A 20466-nucleotide genomic window follows, 5' to 3' on the forward strand; every position below is an offset into this window, starting at 1 on the left:
ATTGGCATCAAACTGCTTCACAAGCCAACCGTCCAGCCAACTGAGCTATGATAATGGTAGTGCTCTGCTTACCAGCTGTCACTACAAATCTTTTTTCTTCCATGCAGACGTCCAAGTTCTGCGTGTAGCAGCAACTTCTGGACCTGGAAATCATGCTGCAATCCACATCAGCAAACCAATCACCATGCACAGAATGTTAGCCTGGAAGCTTAGAGGGAACATTGCTTTCTACATGTGTCCATTATTTCTTGATTTGTATTTTCTCTGACAGTGAGGCAGCTCTTTGGGGGCCTAAAGACAGCTTTGATTTGTGACTTCTTTCCCTTGTTATTCCCTATTTCTACCCAGACTGATTCCATATCACAATCTGTTCCCCTTTGTTACCCTTTCCCTCTGCCCTTTAGAATGATTTTGGATGTTTGTGTTGGAGAACATTTGACACTGATAATTGTCACTAAGAAAAGTGATTTTCAGACAACTCATTAGCGCAGTTTCATATTCTAGACTTACACTACTCCTTATCTCTTTGCTTTTTTGTATTTGTGAAGTAAATCCACGGTATATTTTGTTCTTTGTTTCAGGGTAGAACACTGCTATTTCATATAAAATCAGAAATATCTTCTTTTGAATGTTGCCCAAACAGCTGTACCTAGTGGTGTAGATTTTAAAGTACTGTATGATGCCTTCTTTCCTTCAATACTGAGTGAAACTTACATGGCACCCACCTTGTGACACCAAGTATCCTGTTGTCAATAACTTGCTAGCTGTCAAAGGTTGTTTTTACTTTGATAGCTGCCGTATGTTTCACCTCAGTGGAATGTCAGCGATGTATAGCCACAGGAGTTGTTTTTACTGAGAGAAATTGCATCAAATATATTCTCAACCTCTCCCACACATTCCCATCCCTGCAGCATGTTCCAGTGAGTGCTGAGATTCCAGTGTTGTCTTCTTCAAGCCCGTTTAATCTAAAGGAAATAGGAACTCTGAGGGCTAATTTTTATTGGTTTCGCTGGCTGGAAGCATGGTGCGAGTGAGGCATATCATGTAATTCTGAGTGGATTGTTTTTTGCAGAGAGTGGAAAATCTGTAAACTTTAAGGCTACACTAATGGCCTGTGAAAATCTCTCATGAACTTATGAAATAGGGACACAAGTAGGCCATTCAGCCCATCAAGCCTGCTCCACCAATCAATAAAATCATGCTGATCTATTTGTATTTCAAATTCCACATTTCTTTCTATCCACAGTAATCTTTGATTCTCTTGCTGAACAAAACTATGTGCTTCCACCTTTAAACAAAAAATTCAGGCTTCCACCACCCTCTGAGGCAGAGCATTCCAAAGTTGCACAACCCTGTGAAAGGAAACAAAAACTCCTTATTTCTTATTTTAAACTCCTTTATTTTAAAAAATGGCAAGCCATAATAGTAAAATAGTGCCTTCAACGATTGGAGGGTTTGAGCTGTACAGGGTGGCTGAATAGGCCAGAGCATCGGAGGCTGAGGGGTGATCTTATAGAGGTGTTTAAAATAATGGAGGCATGGAAAGGGTGATCTTTTCCCCAGTGTAGGGGAGTTCAAACTAAAGGGCATAGGTTTAAGTTGAGAAGGGAAAGATTTAAAAGGACCCTAAGGGGCATCTTTTTCATATAGAGGGTGGTGCATGTATGGAATGAGCTGCCTGAAGAATTGGTGTAGGCTGATACAATTACAACATTTAAAAGCCATCTGGAAGGGTACATGAACAGGAAGTGTTTAAAGGGATATGGGCCAAATGCTGGCAAATGGGAATAGATTAATTTAGGATATCTGGTTGATGTGGATGTGTTGGATTAAAAAACCTGTTTCCAGGCTATACAACTCTATTACATTATTACTTTATGACTTATCATGTCACTTGTCATAATGCAAAGTTACGTTGTTAACATCTCTTGAATTTACAGGTCAATGGATTCCTGACTCCATAGGGTTCCCCCATGCTTCACCACACCTTTGAACGACCATGAACAATGTTGTTTTCAGAAGCCAGCCTAATGCCATCAAAAGTGCAGGGAATCTGAAGTGGTAATCTCTGCAATAGAGCCAACCTGGTCAGATGGATGTGCTGCGAATGGGCCTTATCACAGCCCTTATCCCACTTCAGTCAAAATTGCAAGTGGAATGAGAGTGGAACCCTGAAGTTGGACCCTGCCTACCATTTTTTAAAGCTTGCTTGGCTCCATTTCAACATGTATAGAAGTATAAAAATCCAAGCCAGAATATTTAAAAGGCAGATGGCAAAGCTACAAGTAGACTGTCATCGCCAATAGTTAAAAGTCACACAACACCGGGTTACAGTCCAACAGGTTTATTTGAAATCACAAGGTTTCTCTACGCTGCTCCTTTGTCAGGTGAAATGAAGAGAGTACTCAGGCACTGACTTTGTAATGAGAGAGATCAAAAGATCATATAAATGGTGTTACAGAGATAGTAGGAACTGCCAATGCTGGAGAGTCTGAGATAACAAGGTGCAGAGCTGGATGAACACAGCAGGCCAAGCAGCATCAGAGGACCAGGAAAGCTGACATTTCGGGTCGAGACCCTTCTTCAGAAATGCTGCTTCCTAACCTCAGACAAAGTTTAGCTCCGAGCCTAAACACAGCTAACAGGGGTAAAAAAAATGGGAAGCACAAAGAACTGGCAAAGAAGCCTCCAATGGGCTGAGTCTGGTGAAGAGAAGGTTAGGTAAGCATTAAGGGTACACATCAACCACCAACACGTGACTCTGTGAGGAGTGTTGGAGGTGGGGGGTGGGGGACTTGGTGTGGGTGGGTGGAGTTGAGTGAGTTCCCACTTCAAACTCCAACCCAGTTCCTGTGGCTACTTGCTTTGATTTTTTAAATCCAATTTTAAACATTTCCTGACTCCTTAATGAGGAACTGAGGCCTCACGAGTAAGTCCAAGCACTGCATTTAAATAAGAGCATTTCAGTGGGCAGTAATACACTTCTGTAAGTAACAGACATTCTAAAAGAGTATCCTTAAATCGACTTGGTTGATTGAAGCTGTTACAGCAACCTCCCTCTTTCACTGTGATGGGCCCTGGTGAAACTGCTATTGATATGTAAATTGATGTGACAGTTAACCCAGGGAGAGCTTGTAGTCAGCAATACATTGTGGCTGTCGGCAGTGAATAAGATATTTTAAGTTGAGGTCTTTGATCGTGGTAGGTGTCTTCATTGCAATTCTGTAGTCCAAGCCTGGACATGTGGGCGCAGATGGTTGTGTGCTTGTTGACAAAGCTGTAACTGTAAGTAAGCTGCACTTTACTCTTTCTAGTCATGTTGAATTGCTGAATGAGAGTCCGTTCAGCTTGGAGAACAATGGCAAAACAGCAGAAGTATTTTACAGTCCTTTCTGTTTTAGATAAACAATAACTGGCCATCTATTAGTCTGGCGTTTATTGCAGCATATACATAGTTCAAGCATATTAATAATTTTAAAACTAAATTAGTAGTATTTCAGAGAATTAATTTCAAAAAAAAACTTCAGTATAAAATACATGCATACACTTTGTTATTTTATGTATAAGGCATCAGAAGATTTGTTTTAGAATCTATTCATTGCCAAGAACATATACAAAAAGAAAATATTAAATTTCTGAATTGTGTTTTTTTTTCCGGACCACATTGAAGAATCAGAAGTATGTGCCAGGTGGCAGTGACCAATTTCAGCACAAAGAAAGCAGTAAAGACCAGTGAACAATGAAGCACTTATGAGTTCACATTTCTGCCAGAATTAATTTCAGCGAGGTGCTGAAAATTTCTTCATGCGCACATTGACCTATGATGTTAATTCCTGGATTTCATTCCAGATTTTTCAGTTTATTGTCAAAAGTGATCATTAAGCTGTACATATATGAATGATCTATCAGGGAACTTTGTTATACATAAGACTTTTCCATACCAGTTATCAGGGTCTTTTGAATTTATTTACTTCAGTTTTGGAAGTTATTTTTCTCAAGAATCTGTCTGACTAAATGTTTTGAGCAAGTGTGATTTTATTTTGTTGGATGGGGGAAGGGCTAGCAATTTAAAACAGACTACTTCCCTCCTAGAGACTGTGTGAGAGGGAAGCCCATGAACTGTACATGGAAATGCATGGAAGGGCAGTTTGTGTAATATGCTGTGCTACTGTCATCTACAAACTCTAGAATTTATTGCTAATCCTATGGTAAGTCAGCTGCATCAAAAATAAATTCATTTGTAAAACCATCAGCTGACAATAAGATGCTGCTTGGCCTGCTGTGTTCATCCAGCCCCACACTTTGTTATCTTGGATTCTCCAGCATCTGCAGTTCCCATTATCAGCTAACATTTTTTGAATTGAATTGAATGAATTGAGACTCTGGAGAAATCGGTGATTACAGATCTCCTGAAGTTTGTTTTCACTTTTGTAAGGAGTTGTTACTTTATTTCATTTCAGTGATGGTAACTGACAATTTCATGTGTTTGCCTGAATAAGTGTACTGCTTCTTGTTTGTTGATCAACCTACGCAGTATTATGTAGAATATTTAGGGCAAAAGCAAGCCATTTGTTTCAACCAATCTTTGCCATTTAATACTGCACTCCAACCTACTCCCACCTTTCCTTACCTCTCTATCAGCATAACCCTTTATTGCCTTCTCCCATATATCAGTGTCTAGCTTCCTTCAAATGCATCTATACTATTTATTGTATTATGTCTCATAGCCTATTTGTCAGTATGCCTTTAAGAGTCATACTCATCATATTACCTCTAACAGAACTTGTGACCCTGAAGCTATAAAGGACTCAGAGTCCACCTTACTGTGGACCACTTGAAGTGTGACTTTCTGCTGGAAACAGCCTCCTGTATTCTAAACTTACAGCTTAATTTTAGCCCAGACACATACATTCCTGAGAAACAACGTGTTAGTACAGAGTTAGTACAGAGTAGTTGGTTTTAATCAAACTCATTTAAATATTTTATATTTTATTGGTACTTTCCCTACCTCTTAGCAAGGAGAAATCTTGGTTTAAGTTCTACCTGGTCCAAATTGGGCTTTGAGTTTGTCCGAATTGGAAGAAGGACATCTGTATCCACTTGCCTATATTTTTTACTCTGGAAGCCTTCTCAAACATACGGCCGAGTTTTTATTCCAAATACTAAATTAGTAACATAAAATGTGAACAACCATAGTCATTATAATGATCCTTGTGTCAGTCGGCATCCTGCCCCCTGTCATTAAATGGGTAAGCTTTACTCCTGTTCTTTATTTCTGTCTTTCAGCCGTCCAGCTATCCGTTCTGTTACTTTGCCGTGTAGACGGTGATAACCCCTTATGGAAATACAGTTAGCAAGTCACTGAAATCACAATCAGGAAGATTCTGAGCCAGAGAGTTGTTCTACTCTCCACTCGAGTGGCAGCCACCAATGTAGGTGCCGAGGTATGCCATGTTGTGCATGTATCTATATAGAATATTTATGTTTGAGAACTATTTAATTTCCCTTTGACAGTGAATACTGTCCACGACGCTAATGATAGAGATCACTGGCAGGCACAATTCGAGATTATTGTTAGATTTATTTAAAATTGCTTTTATTGTCAGATGGCATGTTTAAATCAACACAATTTAGTTAGGAAGAATCCTAACAGGAAAGTAGTCTTTTGTTCTGTTCCGAGGAAGGGTCACTGGACCCGAAACATTAACTCTGATTTTCTCTTCACAGTTGATGCCAGACCTGCTGAGCTTTTCCAACAACTTGTTTTTGTTCTTGATTTACAGCGTCGGCAGTTGTTTCCGTTTTTACATAGTCTTTCGTATCCACGAATGCAACACTGAATGGTTGATGAGGCAGAGTTGTTGGAGTGTGCATTTGGTCAGAAGTTCCAATGTATTGGGATCCACATTATACCATCATTATGAGGGTGACGCAGGAATGGCATTGTCCCGATGTTAAAATTATGTCGTAAATGCAGTGTGAATTGTGGCTGCTTCATTTTCAGCATTTTTCTTGCTTCACATTTCTCTTTTCCTTTGTCTTCAGGATGCATTTCTCTTGTCCTGCTTTGCTCTTTTGCATTTTTCTCCTCTCTCTAATGTGGCTGCTGAGAGTAATACTTGGCTTTGAATTCAGGTATGTTCTGGTTAGAAAGAAAAACAGAATTTTCTGGAGAAACTCAGCAGCAGCTGTGGGAAGAAAGTGCAACTAGGAAGAAGTGATAGTTCTGCTAAAGCTGAAGTTGGAGGATGGAAGAAGGGAAGGGGAAAGGTGAACAGATAGGTGGAGATGGAGCCCAGACAGGTGAGAGGTATGAAAGGAATAGATAAACAGGGAGATTATGGATAGCAGGTCAAGGCAGAAGACAAATTGAATAAGAGGTAATAAGAACTAAGAGTAGCAGAAAATGGGTGAGCTGTACTGAATGCAAACCATATAATGTGATAATTGTTTCAGAGATAGTAGGAACTGCAGACGCTGGAGAATCTGAGATAACAAGGTGTACAGCTAGATGAACATAGCAGGCCAAGTAGCATCAGAGGAGCAGGAAAGCTGACGTTTTGGGCCTAGACCCTTTTTCAGAAAATCATGTCTGATCTGTCTGAGGCATCAACCCCTCTCTTGTGCCAGCTCATCATAGCCCACAACTCCCCAATGTTTTAAAAATCTGCCTACCTCCTGTTTGAATACTTTATGTGATCAAGCCTCCACTACTGCCCAGGATAGAGATTTCCAAGCTTTCATTATCTTCTGGGAGAAGAAATTCCCTGTTTCTATGTTTTATGTATTCTGTAATCCTGACCATTCATTTGAGATTCCCGGACTAGCAGAAACATCTTCCTGACAACGATTCTGTCAAGCTCCCTCAAATCTTGTATAGAACATAGAACATTACAGCACAGTACAGGCCCTTCGGCCCTCGATGTTGTGCCAACCTATGTTTCAATAATTTACCACTCATTCTTCTAAATGGCCATAAATAAGTGCCAAGAGATAATGGGAACTGCAGATGCTGGAGAATCCAAGATAACAAAGTGTGAAGCTGGATGAACACAGGCCAAGCAGCATCTCAGGAGCACAAAAGCTGACGTTTTGGGCCTCTAGGCCCGAAACGTCAACTTTTGTGCTCCTGAGATGCTGCTTGGCCTGCTGTGTTCATCCACCTTCACACTTTGTTATCATGAATAAGTGCCAAACCTGTTTAACCATTCAGCTTCGTAATCAGCCCATTGAATCTCTTTTGAACTGCTTCCAATACCAGTACATCCTTTTCTTAAAATGTAGGGACCAAAATCGTTTGCAGTGTTCCTAACCCTAACCGTAACCCTGTAGCTGCCCTATAACAGTTGATGCTACCTCGTTGCATGTTTTTAATGGAAAGATAGGTAAATTTTTGAAAAGTAAATGAATTAAGGGTTATGGTAAGAGGGCTGGTCAGTGGAACTGAGTCCACAAAGAAATCGGCCATGATTTTATTGAATGCGGGAGCGGGCTTGATGGGCCAGATGTCCTACTCCTCTTATTTCTAATGTTCTTAATGGTTTTTAAAAATACCCTGTACAGATGTAACAAGACTGTTTTTAAACTCCAACCTCTAACAATAAAGGCTAAACGTCCATTTGCCTTCTTAATTACTTGCTGTACCTACATGCTGATGTTCTGTGTTTCACGCACAAGAACAGTTTGTGCTGCACTTTTCTTGAATCTCTTTATTTAAATAGTAGTTCGCCTTTAGTTCTTCCTGAAACATAATTTTTTCTGACCCTGTCTGTCTTCTGCAGGTTAACCAATCCTCAGTCCATGCTAACCATGGAATCCTAGAATCCCTACAATGTGGAAGCAGGCCATTCAGCCCATCAAGCCCACACAGACCTTTAATAATTACCCCAAAAAACCATGAGCTCATATGTTATGCAATAACCTTTTACATAGTAGTTTAATCAACTTTGATTATTGTATCTTCAAAGAAATCCAGGATAATTTTCAACGCATATACAACGCATCATCCTCCGACACTTCCGCCATCTACAATCCGACCCCACCACCCAAGACATTTTTCCATCCCCACCCTTGTCTGCTTTCCGGAGAAACCACTCTCTCCATGACTCCCTTGTTCGCTCCACACTGCCCTCCAACCCCACCACACCCGGCACCTTCCTCTGCAACCGCAGGAAGTGCTACACTTGCCCCCACACCTCCTCCCTCACCCCCATCCCAGGCCCCAAGATGACTTTCCATATTAAGCAGAGGTTCACCTGCACATCTGCCAATGTGGTATACTGCATCCATTGTACCTGGTGTGGCTTCCTTTACATTGGGGAAACCAAGCGGAGTCTTGGGGACCGCTTTGCAGAACACCTCCGCTCGGTTCGCAATAAACAACTGCACCCCCCAGTCGCGAACCATTCCAACTCCCCCTCCCATTCTTTAGATGACATGTCCATCATGGGCCTCCTGCAGTGCCACAATGATGCCACCTGAAGGTTGCAGGAACAGCAACTCATATTCCTCTTGGGAATCCTGCAGCCCATGGTATCAATGTGGACTTCACCAGCTTCAAAATCTCCCCTTCCCCCACCGCATCCCAAAATCAGCCCAGTTCTTCCCCTCCACCCACTGCATCCCAAAACCAGCCCAGCCTGTCTCTGCCTCCCTAATCTGTTCTCCCTTCCTCCCACACCAAGCTGCACCTCCATTTCCTACCTACTAACCTCATCCCACCTCCTTGACCTGTCCGTCTTCCCTGGACTGACCTATCCCCTCCCTACCTCCTCATTCATACTCTCCCCCCCACCTATCTTCTCCTCTATCCATCTTCGGTCCGCCTCCCCCTCTCTCCCTATTTATTCCAGAACCCTCACCCCATCCCCCTTTTCTGATGAAGGGTCTAGGCCCGAAACGTCAACTTTTGTGCTCCTGAGATGCTGCTTGGCCTGCTGTGTTCATCCAGCTTCACACTTTATTATCTTGGATTCTCCAGCATCTGCAGTTCCCATTATCTCTGATATAATTTTCAAACATGCTTTCACAAAGCCATTCTGATTATGTTTGAATGTGTTAAGCTTTTCTACATGTCCTGCTCTTCTCCTTAAGTATGGGCTCTAGCACTTTTTTAATGACAGATGTTTGGCTAACTGGCCTATAGTTTGATGCTTTCTGTATCCCTCTTCTTGAACAAAGGCACCAGATTAACAGAAGTTGCTGGAAAAGCTCAGCAGGTCTGGCGGCATCTGTGAAGAGGAGACCCTGGAAGACAAATTTGTAGAGCACCAAGGATTATTTCTTAAGAATAGTATGTTGCAGAATCTACCTCAGAACAGCTTTCCTGCTCCTGTGATGCTGCTTGGCCTGCTGTGTTCATGCAGCTCTCCACCTTGATATCTCTTGCTCTCCCTCAAACTGAATTTAAATTTCTGTCATGTTGTGATCCTTATCCCCAGAGATCTCTCATTAGATCTAGTTAGATCTAAAATAGCCTGTTCCCAGGTAGGTTCTGCAACATACTACTCTAAGAAATAATCCCTGATATACTCTACAAATTTGTCTTCTGTGGTACCATTGCACATCTGATTTGTCCAATCAATAAGCAGATTAAAGTCACCCATAAAAGTTGTAGTGCCTTTCTTGCATGCCGACATTATTTCCCAATTTATACTTTATCCTGCAGATAACTCCCATCATGACTTTTTTTCCCTTATTTCTACCCAAATTGATTCCATATCACAGTCCATTACAACTATATTATTACTCCTCACCGCACTGGTATTATCCTTTGTTACAAAATTATCCCAGCTTCTTTTCCTTGTGGCTATTTTTGCCTATGTCTTCTTGATTTCCCTTCCCACCATCTCTGCTTACTATAGGTAGGTAGGTTGCATAATGTTCATGCAAAATACTCATCTGTGATAAACCCATCAATAAAAACAACTGATCTGTTTGCCTGTGATTCCAGTTTATTTTAAGATCACAGAAATTGTGTTGGACTTCATTAACAGTGGTGGACTAGATTAACGTCAAGTTTTCAATTCCATTAGTGATACAGTGGGAGGCTAGGGGAAGGGGAGGCAGTAGACCATTCATATGGACCCCAGTTGAATCAGGAGAGCAGTGCAACTGGAACTGGAACTTACAGGCCCTTGTGGCAAACCAATTGGTAGATTATTTGTTGGTAACCATCCACAAAACCAAAAATTGAAGCTTTGCAGCTAATTGTCACTAACTAACCATCTCACTCCAAGAAGAAGTTCTTATGAGGTTGTGGATTTGGGGTCTTACCAGCACAGGACAGAGGGAGCATCATTAACATATTTTGCATTCAGCCTATGCTTTCTCCAATATGGAAGCTCTTAATGGTAACTCTGTGCGGAGATAATTTTGACGTTTGAGTGATAGTGTTTAACAGGCAATATTGGAGCAACCGCTGTTACATAACTCTCATTATTTTAATTTCAAAATAATTTGCTGAGGCTGCGAAGTTTTCTGCCAGGCTGTGGGAAACTAATTTAACAGCCTAAACACTGGGAGCCATCTCATGCAGGACTTCTGGAGCCTGAATTTAAAAAGTTTAAATGCAGCTTCTGTTTTAATTGTAAACTTGCATTGTACTGAACTCAGTTGGAGCAGAAATGTTTGCCATTTTCCAAATATTTCTGTGAAACAGATTGACAGCCACACAATATCTGTGAAGGATGCTGTTTCCCAGTTGCTTGAGCCTGACTTCCAAACTGTAGTTTGTATATTGATACATATAAGCTTGCCAAAGTTAGGAAGAGGTAGAAAATATCTAAGGTAACTTTTATAGTGGAACTACATTCATGGAAACATATTTAGTGGAAAGTCTTACAGATGCCTTCAATCACATTGCTTTGCGTTGTCAATCACATTTTGTATTTCAGAACTAGAGTTTTGATTGGCTGCCTTTTGAAGAGTTTTCACTTCAACAGCATTCTAAACTAGTTTGATAATGCAGCTAAAATCAATGAAACACATAGTTTCTGTTATGATTGGTTTTAATTAATATTTCAAACCGAATGCAATTTGTAAATGCTCCTGTACTGAAACAGTAGTCCACAATGTAGTTGATTAGTTATAACATTCTGTGACACCTAGGCTACATGAGGGGTGCATTATTTGAAATGATAACGGGATAAAAACAGGTAACTGGACCGATTAGCTTAATACCTATTAGTAGGAAAATGTTGGAGCCTACTAAAAAGAATGTAATAGCAGAACATCCAGAAGTACATAATACGACCAAGAGAATTAACATGGCTACATGAAATGGAAATCACGATTGACAAAGTCACTAGAATTCTTGAAGAGATAACAAGCGGAATAGATAAAGTGGATGTATTGGTTGTAATACATTTGGATTTCAGAAGATGTTTAGTAAGATACCACACATTAGCCTTCATATCAAGATCCATGTGTTGGAAGTAGCATATTAACGTGGATAGAAGATTAACTAATTATTAGAAGGCAGAGATTTGAGATAAGGAAGACATTTTCAGGCAGGCATCCTGTAATTAGTCATATAACACCAGGATCAATGCTGAAGCCACAACTGTTTTACAATAAATGGTCGTGACTTGGATGAGAAAAGTGAATGTAATACAGCCAAGTTTTCAAATGACGCAGAAAAATGTGGGGAGGCAAATGAGTCTGCAGAGGGACATTGACAGGTTAAATTGATTGAGTAAAAATTTGACAGAAGGAAATAATGTGGAAAAATGAGAGTTATGTACTTTGGCAGAAATCTAGAGGTGCTGGGTATTATTTAAATAGAGAAAGAATGCAGAAAGCTGCAAAACAGAAGCTGTTAGCAGGGATGAAAAGGCTATCTTGAAGAGAGGCTGATATATTGTCCCCACTGGAATATAGAAGGATGAGAGTTGGTCTTACTGAAACATTCAAGATTCCTCAGGTCGCTTTGGAAAGGTTGATTTCCCCTTCTTTGACCAGAGGGCCTAAACTCTGAATAAGGGGTTTCACACTTAAGATAGCGATGAGCAGGAATTTCATCTCTGGGAGCTGTGAATGTAGAATTCTTTACCATCTGGATCATTAAGTATATTAAAGGTTAAGAAAAATGGATAGATTTTTAATCAGAAAAGTAATCAAGGATTATGGGGAATAGGCAGTCAAGTGGAGTTGAAGATTATCAGATCAGCCAAGATCTCATTGGATGATGGAGCAGACTCAATGGCTGAGTGGCCTACCAGTACATTCACTATCTCCATTCCTACTTCCTTTAATATTCTAGGATGCATCCCATCGTGTCCAGGGGCATATTGATCTTTAGCCTCATTAGTTTCCCCCACACTTTTTCTCCAGTTATATTAGTTATTTCCTGGCCTTTATATCATGTCTTATGGACAAACCGGGGAGTTTGTCGTGTGGATAGGTCAGTGCCTTTTGTGAAGCTGACTGCAAGTTCAGGATGTAGCATGTTGCAGACTAGAGTGGATGCCCTTAAGTTGTCGTTTATCACTTAACTTTCTGACAAAGGCTGTGGCGTGCTGACCACTTATTCCCCACTGCTACCACTTCCCTGAGCCTGAAAACATTTGAATCAGTGTGAATTTCAACATTTCCACTCCCATATTGCAGTTATAAATCCCATGAACAATTGTGCCTTGTTCATCAAGTGTAATTCGATCAGAATTTTGAACAGTGTAATTAATAAAATTTGATTTACAGCAGAACTGGCACTAAAACAAATAACTTTATGATCATGTTATATATATTACTTTAAACATATTCCTTAGCGGATTTGAAAAAAATGTTAAATAATGCTTTTGTATTCTTACCTTTATCTTCACCCCTGTGTATGTCCCAATCTTTGAGAATGCTGTATGCAAACATTTTAAGAATTTTAAAAAAATTACTTCATTTTGCTTCCTATTTGTGTATCTATGAAAAACCTTGAATGGATTTGGCTGCTTGGACAACTTGATGGCCAAATTTCAGCTGAACACTGTGAGTGCCCAGGAATGAACACCAGAAACATGTCAATAGAAGCAAAATTCCTGTCAAGAGAGGTCAGTAGATCTCAAGGTCTGTCAATGAGACTCACTTAAGAGATCGGCAACAAGCACCCTTGCTTCACTCCTGGCTCTAAACTGTGAGCCATGAAGTTTTCTTCAGCATTCAAGTGGTTGCATAAGATATAATTTCCTATTACGTCTCTGGGCTGACACTGGTCGTATTTTACATGTGGCTGACATGCTTGATGGACCTGGTGTGGGAAGTAAACATGTCACACTGGTGTGTAGTTGGGATTAGCAGAGATCCCATGGCAGGGCATTAGCATTCCTACCTCTCTATTCCAGAATCTCCTGGCTGATGACCTACCCCATGACTTGATGGTCATGGAGGTGTGTATGAGAACATTGTCAAACAGGTTGATTATCAATCTGTAAATCTTTTCAGTAAGTCATCCTTCCAGGCAGTAAGAGCAGGAGAGGTACCTCGTCAGCCAGAATTTTGTGGTAGCTGACAACCTCCTCAAGACTCCACATGTAGATTCTTGTCACAAAAGTTATCCTCACCAAAAGGAATTGCTACACTCATCTAGTAGAGATTCAACCTAATGAGCATAAAGAAAGCTTTATTTCGTCTGACTGTGTTCTATTTTACTATGTTACTTGACTACCCAATGCTGATATGGTTTCTCAAAACTGGAATGCAGTTTCCACTCTGACTTCCTTAACCTTGATGTGTCTCTTCAGATTCAGAGCTTTGTCAACTTTAAGCATTACTAGCCTATTCAACACATCCTCCTCGTCGGTTTTGACCCCTTCTAGAGAAAGAGTTTTCTCCATGGCCTGTATGGTATCTACCTCCTTGGTAAAGACACATGCAAAGTTTTCATTTAACACCTTAGACATGCTCTTGTAAATCCTTCATTTTGGTCCCTAATTGGCCCCACTCCTCCTTTCACCACCCTATTACTCTTGATGAGCATGTAGAAGACTTTAGGATCCCCGTTTATTATGGCCGTCAGTCATTGCTTTAAATTATCTCTCTTTGTTTCTCTAACATGCATTTTTTCACCTGACATCTGAACCTTCTCTATTTTAGTTTTCAATCATATTTTCCACCTGACCATTACCATTGGAAATAGGAACAGGACTGTTTGTGTTCCCCCCCCCACCCCCATGCCTGCTCTGCCATTCCTTAGGATCATGATTGATCCAGCATTTCTCATTGCCACTTTCCTGCCCTTCCCCAATAACCCTTGATTCCACAACTGATTAAGGATCTATGTATCTTATCCTTAAATATATAAATGGAGTCTACCCCCAAAGCCCTCTGTGGCAAGGAGTGCTGAAAACTCACAGCCCTCTGAGAGAAGAAATTCCTCCTCATCTCAGTTTTAAATTGTGCCCCTTTATTATGAGACTGTGCCCTCTGGTCCCAGACTCTTTAATGAGGGAAACCTCCTCTCACCGTTGACCCTGTGAAGCTCCTTAAGAATCCTACATGTTTCAATGAGATCACGTCTCATTCTTCTAAACTCCAGCAAGTAGAGTCCAAACCTGTTTAACCTTTGCTCACAAGGCAATCCCTACATACCCGGGATCATCTGAATGAACCTTCTCTGAAGTGCCTCCAATGAAATAATATATTTTCTTAAATCAAGGGTCCAGAAGTACTCATAGTACTCCATATGTGATCTCATCTGCACCTTTTGTAGTTGCAGTAAGACTTCCCTACTCTTATACTCCAAGCCCCTTGAGACAAGGTCAGCATCCCATTAGACTCCCTGATTACCTATGTTCCAGTTTTCTGTGTTTCATGCACAAGTACCCTCAAGTCCCTACTTGTTGCAGCTTTCTGCAGTTTTTCTCCATTTAAATAATACTGTTCTTTTGTTTACCCTTCCAAAATTAATAACTTCATATTTTTTCCCCATTGTACTCTATTATAAGGAGGCAAAGGCAAGAGCCTTGTGATGTTATCACTGGACTGTTAATCCAGAGACCTGGGAAATGTCGAGATAGTAAGAACTGCTGATGCTGGAGTCAGAGATAACACAGGTTTGAATCCTGCCACAGCAAATTGGTGGAATTTGAATTCAATAAAAATCTGTAATTAAGCATCTAATGATAATCATTGTTGCCTGATTCCTCTTTAAACATGCTGCAGACAAATCCGACCAGAATTTTAAGAATGAATTTGACCGGGTTCCCACAATACCAAAGCAGTCAAATCAATATGAACACATACCTAAGAAAATATTCCCACTTTTTTGGAACAAAATTACAACAATTTTTATTAATAAACATACTATCCTTAATCCTAATGGTCCGCTTATGGTCACAATACTTCCCAAGCCTCTTGTGAATTTAAACAGCTGCTCTCTCTGTCGCTGCTTCACCGCGCCACCGCCCCCACCCACCACCTCTCTCTCTCTCTCTGGATGGTTGGATGGTCTTTGCCTCTTGCCATGCTGGTCTCCTCAGAAGGCTTCAGACATTTCCAAAGGCAGTTCCAAGAGAGAGGTCTGCAGGTGAACTCTGTTTTTGTCCCTTTTAGATGGTCTTCTGGAATTTTCTGTAGCCCTGACCAATCAAGGAGATACACATAATAGTTTGAAACAAGAGTCCATCATTTAGAGGCATGCTACTGTCAAGTTGCTTTGTCTATGAGGACCCAGTGCCTATCTGCTCTTTGTTTAGTGGATAAGTTGTTGGGGGTGTCTGTGCAGAATAAGTATTGCCTTTTACATTATGCTAATATCATCAGCACCTGGCTGCTGTGTTTGCACTGTTTTGTAATTTCAGACATGCGCTTGGCCAGTGTACCCAGTATCCCTTGTTGTTCGGCCAGTCCACCATGAATCCATCATCAATTGTCTGAGAAACCCATCTGGTTCACTAATGTCCACTAAACCACCATCCTTACCTGGCCTCACCTACATGTGACTGAAGATCCACAAGAATGTGGTTGAATCTTAAAAATTAGGGATAAGCAATAAATGATGGCACATGATGCTTTTACCCTGTGAATAAATAAAAAAAATTGCCAAATTTTTACCCACTTACTTAACGTATCAATATCTCTCTTTAAACTGTTTGTATCCTTTTTGAAAACTGCTTTTCCATCTACGTTTGTGTTGTCTGCGAATTTGGCTACCGTATATTCATTTCCTTCCTCTAAGTTATTCATTTTAATTGGAAATAGTTGATCCCTGTAGAACCCACTGGTCGCAGGTCAACAACTTGGAAAAGAAACCCTTATCCCCACTTACTGTTTCCCGCCCATTAGTCAATTCTTATCAATGCCAATATACTACCTTCAACACCATGTGCTATATGACTTAACTTTTTGCGAGTTACTTTGTCAAATACTTTCTGGAAGTCCAAATACAACACCTCTACTGGTTGTCCTCTGATTCTGATTGAGACTTACTTGAAAAACTCTAATAAACTAGTCAGACATGATTTCCCTTTCATGAAGTCATGCTGACTCTGCTTGATTAGATTATGATTTTCTGCATGTTCTGCTATTACTTCCTTAATAATTGATTCCAAAACTTTTCCAACAATTAATGTGAGGCTAATTGGCCTCTAACTAAATGGCCTGCGTTTTGCCTCACTCCCCTTTTGAATAGAGGTGTCACATTGGCAGTTTTCTAATCCATTGGTACTTCGCCAGAATCCAAAGATTTTGGAAAATTACAACCAATGCAACTAGTATCTCTGTAGCTACCTCTTTTCAGATCCTTGTCTTCCCCACACACCCACAAACACACTCTCTCTCTCTCTCTCTACCCCCCCTTCCTTCCCCACTCCCCCCAAACATACACTCTCTCTCTTACACCCAAACACATGCACTCTCACACACACTCACTCTCTCACACACACACACTCTCTCTCACTCACACACACACACACACACACACACACACACACACACACACACACACACACACACACACACACACACACACACACATACATACACATACACTCTGTTTCTCTTTCTCACACATACGCACACAAGGACATACAAATAAATCTACGGGGTGAATTTACATTTGGAGATTGATAAATTCAGATACATTCTATTTTGTTCAAAAAGCACACAATTTGTAGACAGTCAGTCAGTTAGGCATTTTATAAATTCTTGCTTTGGAAACAAAATCAGTCTGACTCCAAATTAAAACACAGATTCTAAACAAGGCCTCACACCTAAAATGACCTGAAATGTCACATCTGACCTGAGATGCCACCTCTAGCATACTGATAAAACCTTTAGTTATCTTGGGGCAGTGACTTGAAAGAAATTCTGGGCTTTGCATATTAATCAGTTGAAACCTTTGTGTCCTTTCTAACTGATTAAAGATTTAACAGCCATCTTAGGTTTGTTCGACACGTTTGCAAGAGCTATCTGACCCGTTGATCTTTTACTTATAAATTCTGTATCTGATGTGTCATCTCTCATTAACACCTGAAGAAGGAGAAAGCCTCTGAATGCTTGTGTTTTCAAGTAAACTTGTTGGATTATAACCTGGTGTTGTGTGATTTCCAACCTTGCAAGTCATCAAGGCCAGGGGATTTGTCTGCCTTTAATGATATTAGTTTGTCTAATACTACTTCTTTAGTGATGGTGATAGTACTTAATTCCTTTCCTGTGTTCTTTTGTATTAATGGGATATTCAAAGTATCTTCCAGTAAAGACCGATGCAGCATATATGTTTAAACCCTGTGCCATTTCCTTGCTCCTCATAACCATCTCAGCTCTCGGATTCATTTCCTAAGAGCCTATGTTCTCTTTGACCTATCTCTTCCTTTTTATATATTCAAAGAAGAACTTCAAAATAAAAACCAAAAGAACTGCGGATGCTGTAAATCGAGAACAAAAACAAAGTTGCTGGAAAAGCTCAGCAGGTCTGGCAGCATTTGTGTAGAAGAAAACGGAGTTAACGTTTTGGGTCTGGAACTTCTGAGGAAAGTTCACCGGACCCGAAACGTTCACTCTGTTTTCTCCTCCACACTTGCTGCCAGACCTTCTGAGCTTTTCCAGCAACTTTGTTTTTGTACCAGAACTTCAAGACAGACAGAGCTAGAGGTGAGTGTAATGAGTATAGAAAGAATGTGCTGGCGAAGCTGAAAATTCTGCAGGTGGATAAATCACCCATACTGCATGGACTATGCCCTACAGTTCTGAAGAATGTAGCTGAGGAGATCGTGCAGGCATTGGTGGTAATTTTTCAGGAATCGCTGGAGTCAGAGAGGGTTCTAGAGGACTGGAAAGTGGCTAATGGAACATCCCTGTTTAAGAAGGGAGGGAAGCAGAAGAGAGGAAACTATACACCAGTTTGCTTGACCTTAATAATTGGTAAAACTTTAGAGTATTATTAAGAATGGGATTGTGGAGTGCATGATGAAATAGGGCAGAGTCAGCACAGATTCATCAAGGCGTGGTCATAGCTGACTAATCTGTTAGAATTAGGATAAAGGAGGGAAATTATGCTTTGAGGCAGAGGATATGTCTGACCCTAAATGAGGACTTTGCATCGGTATTCACCCAGGAGAAGAATATGGAGGAGAGTGAGATTTGTGTGGAGCATGCTAAAATGCTCGGGCATTTTGAGATCAAGAAAGAATTGGTGTTGGATCTCTTAAAGAGCATTAAGGTGGATTAGTCCCAGGGCCCAACAGTATCCACCCCAAGTTACTGAGAGAGGCAAGAGACGAGATCGGTGGGGCCTTGACCAAGATCTCTATTTCCTCACTAGCCACTGGCAGTGTCCCAGAGGACTGGCAAGTAGCTAATGTTGTTCCTCTGCCCAAGAAGGGAAATGGGGATAATCCAGGAAACTATGGAGCGATGAGTCTCACATTTGTGGTTGGGTAGCCATTGGAAAGAATTCTTAGTGATAGGATTTATGTACATTTGGAAAAGCGTGGCCTAATTAGGGACAGTCAGCATGGCTTTGTGCAGGGCAGGTCATGTCTTACAAACTTGATTGAATGTTACAAGGAGGTGACAAATGTGATCGATGAGGGTAGAGCAGTGCCTGTTAATAAGGCTTTTGACAAGCTCCCTCTTGGTAGGGTCATCCAGAAGATTAAGATGCATGGGATCCATGGTGACTTGGCTGCATAGAATTAGCTTGCCCATAGAAGACAGGGCTAGTGATAGAAGTGTGTTTTTTAAGCTGGAGGACCATGATTAGTGGTGTTCCGCAGGGATTGATACTGTGATATCTGCTGTTTATGATATATATAAATGACTTGGGTGAAAGTGTAGATGGGTGGGTTGGTAAGTTTGCAGGCGATACAAAGATCGGTGGAGTTGTGGATAGTGTAGAAGGTTGTCAAAGGATACAGTGGCTCATAGATCAGCTGCAAGTGTGGGCAGAGAAATGGCAGATGGCGTTTAATCCAGTGTGGGTAAGTGTGAGATGCTGCACTTTAGGACATCAATTGTTAAGGAAAAGTATACAATTAATGGCAGGACTCTGAACAGCCTTGATGTACAGATGAATCTTGGAGTTCAAGTCCATAGCTCCTTAAAAGAGGCCACATAAGTAGATGGTAGAGAAGGTGTTTGGTATGCTTGCTTTTATTAGTCAGGTAACTGAGTATAAGAGACGGGATTGTCAGGCTGCAGCCTTTAAGACTTTGGCTAGACTGCACTTAGAGTATTGCATTCAGTTCTGTTTGATACATTGCAGAAAGGATGTGTAGGCTTTGGAGAGGGTGGAGAATAGGTTTACCAGGATACTGCCTGGATTAGAGGGTATGAGCTACAAGGGGAGGCTGGAAACACTTGGGTTGTTTTCTCTTGAGTGGCAAAGGCTGAGGGGAGACTTGATAGAAGTCTATAAGGTTATGAGATACAGAGATAGGGTTGATGGTCAAAATATTTTTCATCCCGAGTTGAACTGTGTGGTTTGAGGAGGCATGCAATTAAGGTGAAAGGAGGAAAGTTCAAAGGAGACATGAGAGGCAAGTTTTTTACACAGAGAGTGGTAAGAGTCTGGAACACGCTGCCGGGGCGGTGGTGGAGGCAGATATAGTAAGAGCATATAAGGGACTTCTGGATAGACACATGAATGGGAAGGAATGGAGGGGTGTGGAACAAGGTCAAATATTAGAGATTAGTTTCATTTGACATCATGTTTGGCGCAACATCATGGGCTGAAGAGCCCGTTCCAGTGCTATACTAATCCATGTTCTATGTTCTAATTCATTGAGAAGGTAATGAACTAGTTAGACAAAGTAGAGCTGGTGGACATGATCTATTTGGAATTGCAGAAGGCCTTTGACAAGGGGCTGTACTGGAGACTGCGAAATAAGGTAAGAACCCAAGGTGTTGGGGCAAGGTACTGATATGGACAGAAAATTGGCTGACTGGCAGAAAGCTGAGAGTAGGGATAAAGGTATCTTTTTCAGAATGGTAGTCAGTGACCAGTGAAGTTCCGCAGGGGTCCAGGTTGGGACCACAACT

The 20466-nt window shown here is 41.0% G+C and overlaps 1 protein-coding gene across 10 annotated transcripts in view; it reads left to right on the forward strand.

The window, feature by feature from the left end:
- The window catches only part of ankrd6b (ankyrin repeat domain 6b), a 213173-nt gene that overhangs the window by 74525 nt on the left and 118182 nt on the right, over nt 1–20466 (forward strand). For 5 of the 10 annotated variants that reach the window (XM_059645285.1, XM_048530340.2, XM_048530349.2 and 2 more), the window contains exon 2: nt 5287–5444. The exons of 3 other annotated variants lie outside the window; for them this stretch is intronic. The gene's annotated coding sequence lies outside the window, so the exon portion shown is untranslated. Of the gene's footprint in view, nt 1–3155; nt 3286–5286; nt 5445–20466 lie in introns of those variants that run through there. 2 more of the 10 variants (XM_048530341.2, XM_048530342.2) reach the window with 2 other exon arrangements.

Source organism: Stegostoma tigrinum, chromosome 4 (assembly GCF_030684315.1).
Source record: "Stegostoma tigrinum isolate sSteTig4 chromosome 4, sSteTig4.hap1, whole genome shotgun sequence".
Taxonomy (NCBI): Eukaryota; Metazoa; Chordata; class Chondrichthyes; order Orectolobiformes; family Stegostomatidae; genus Stegostoma; species Stegostoma tigrinum.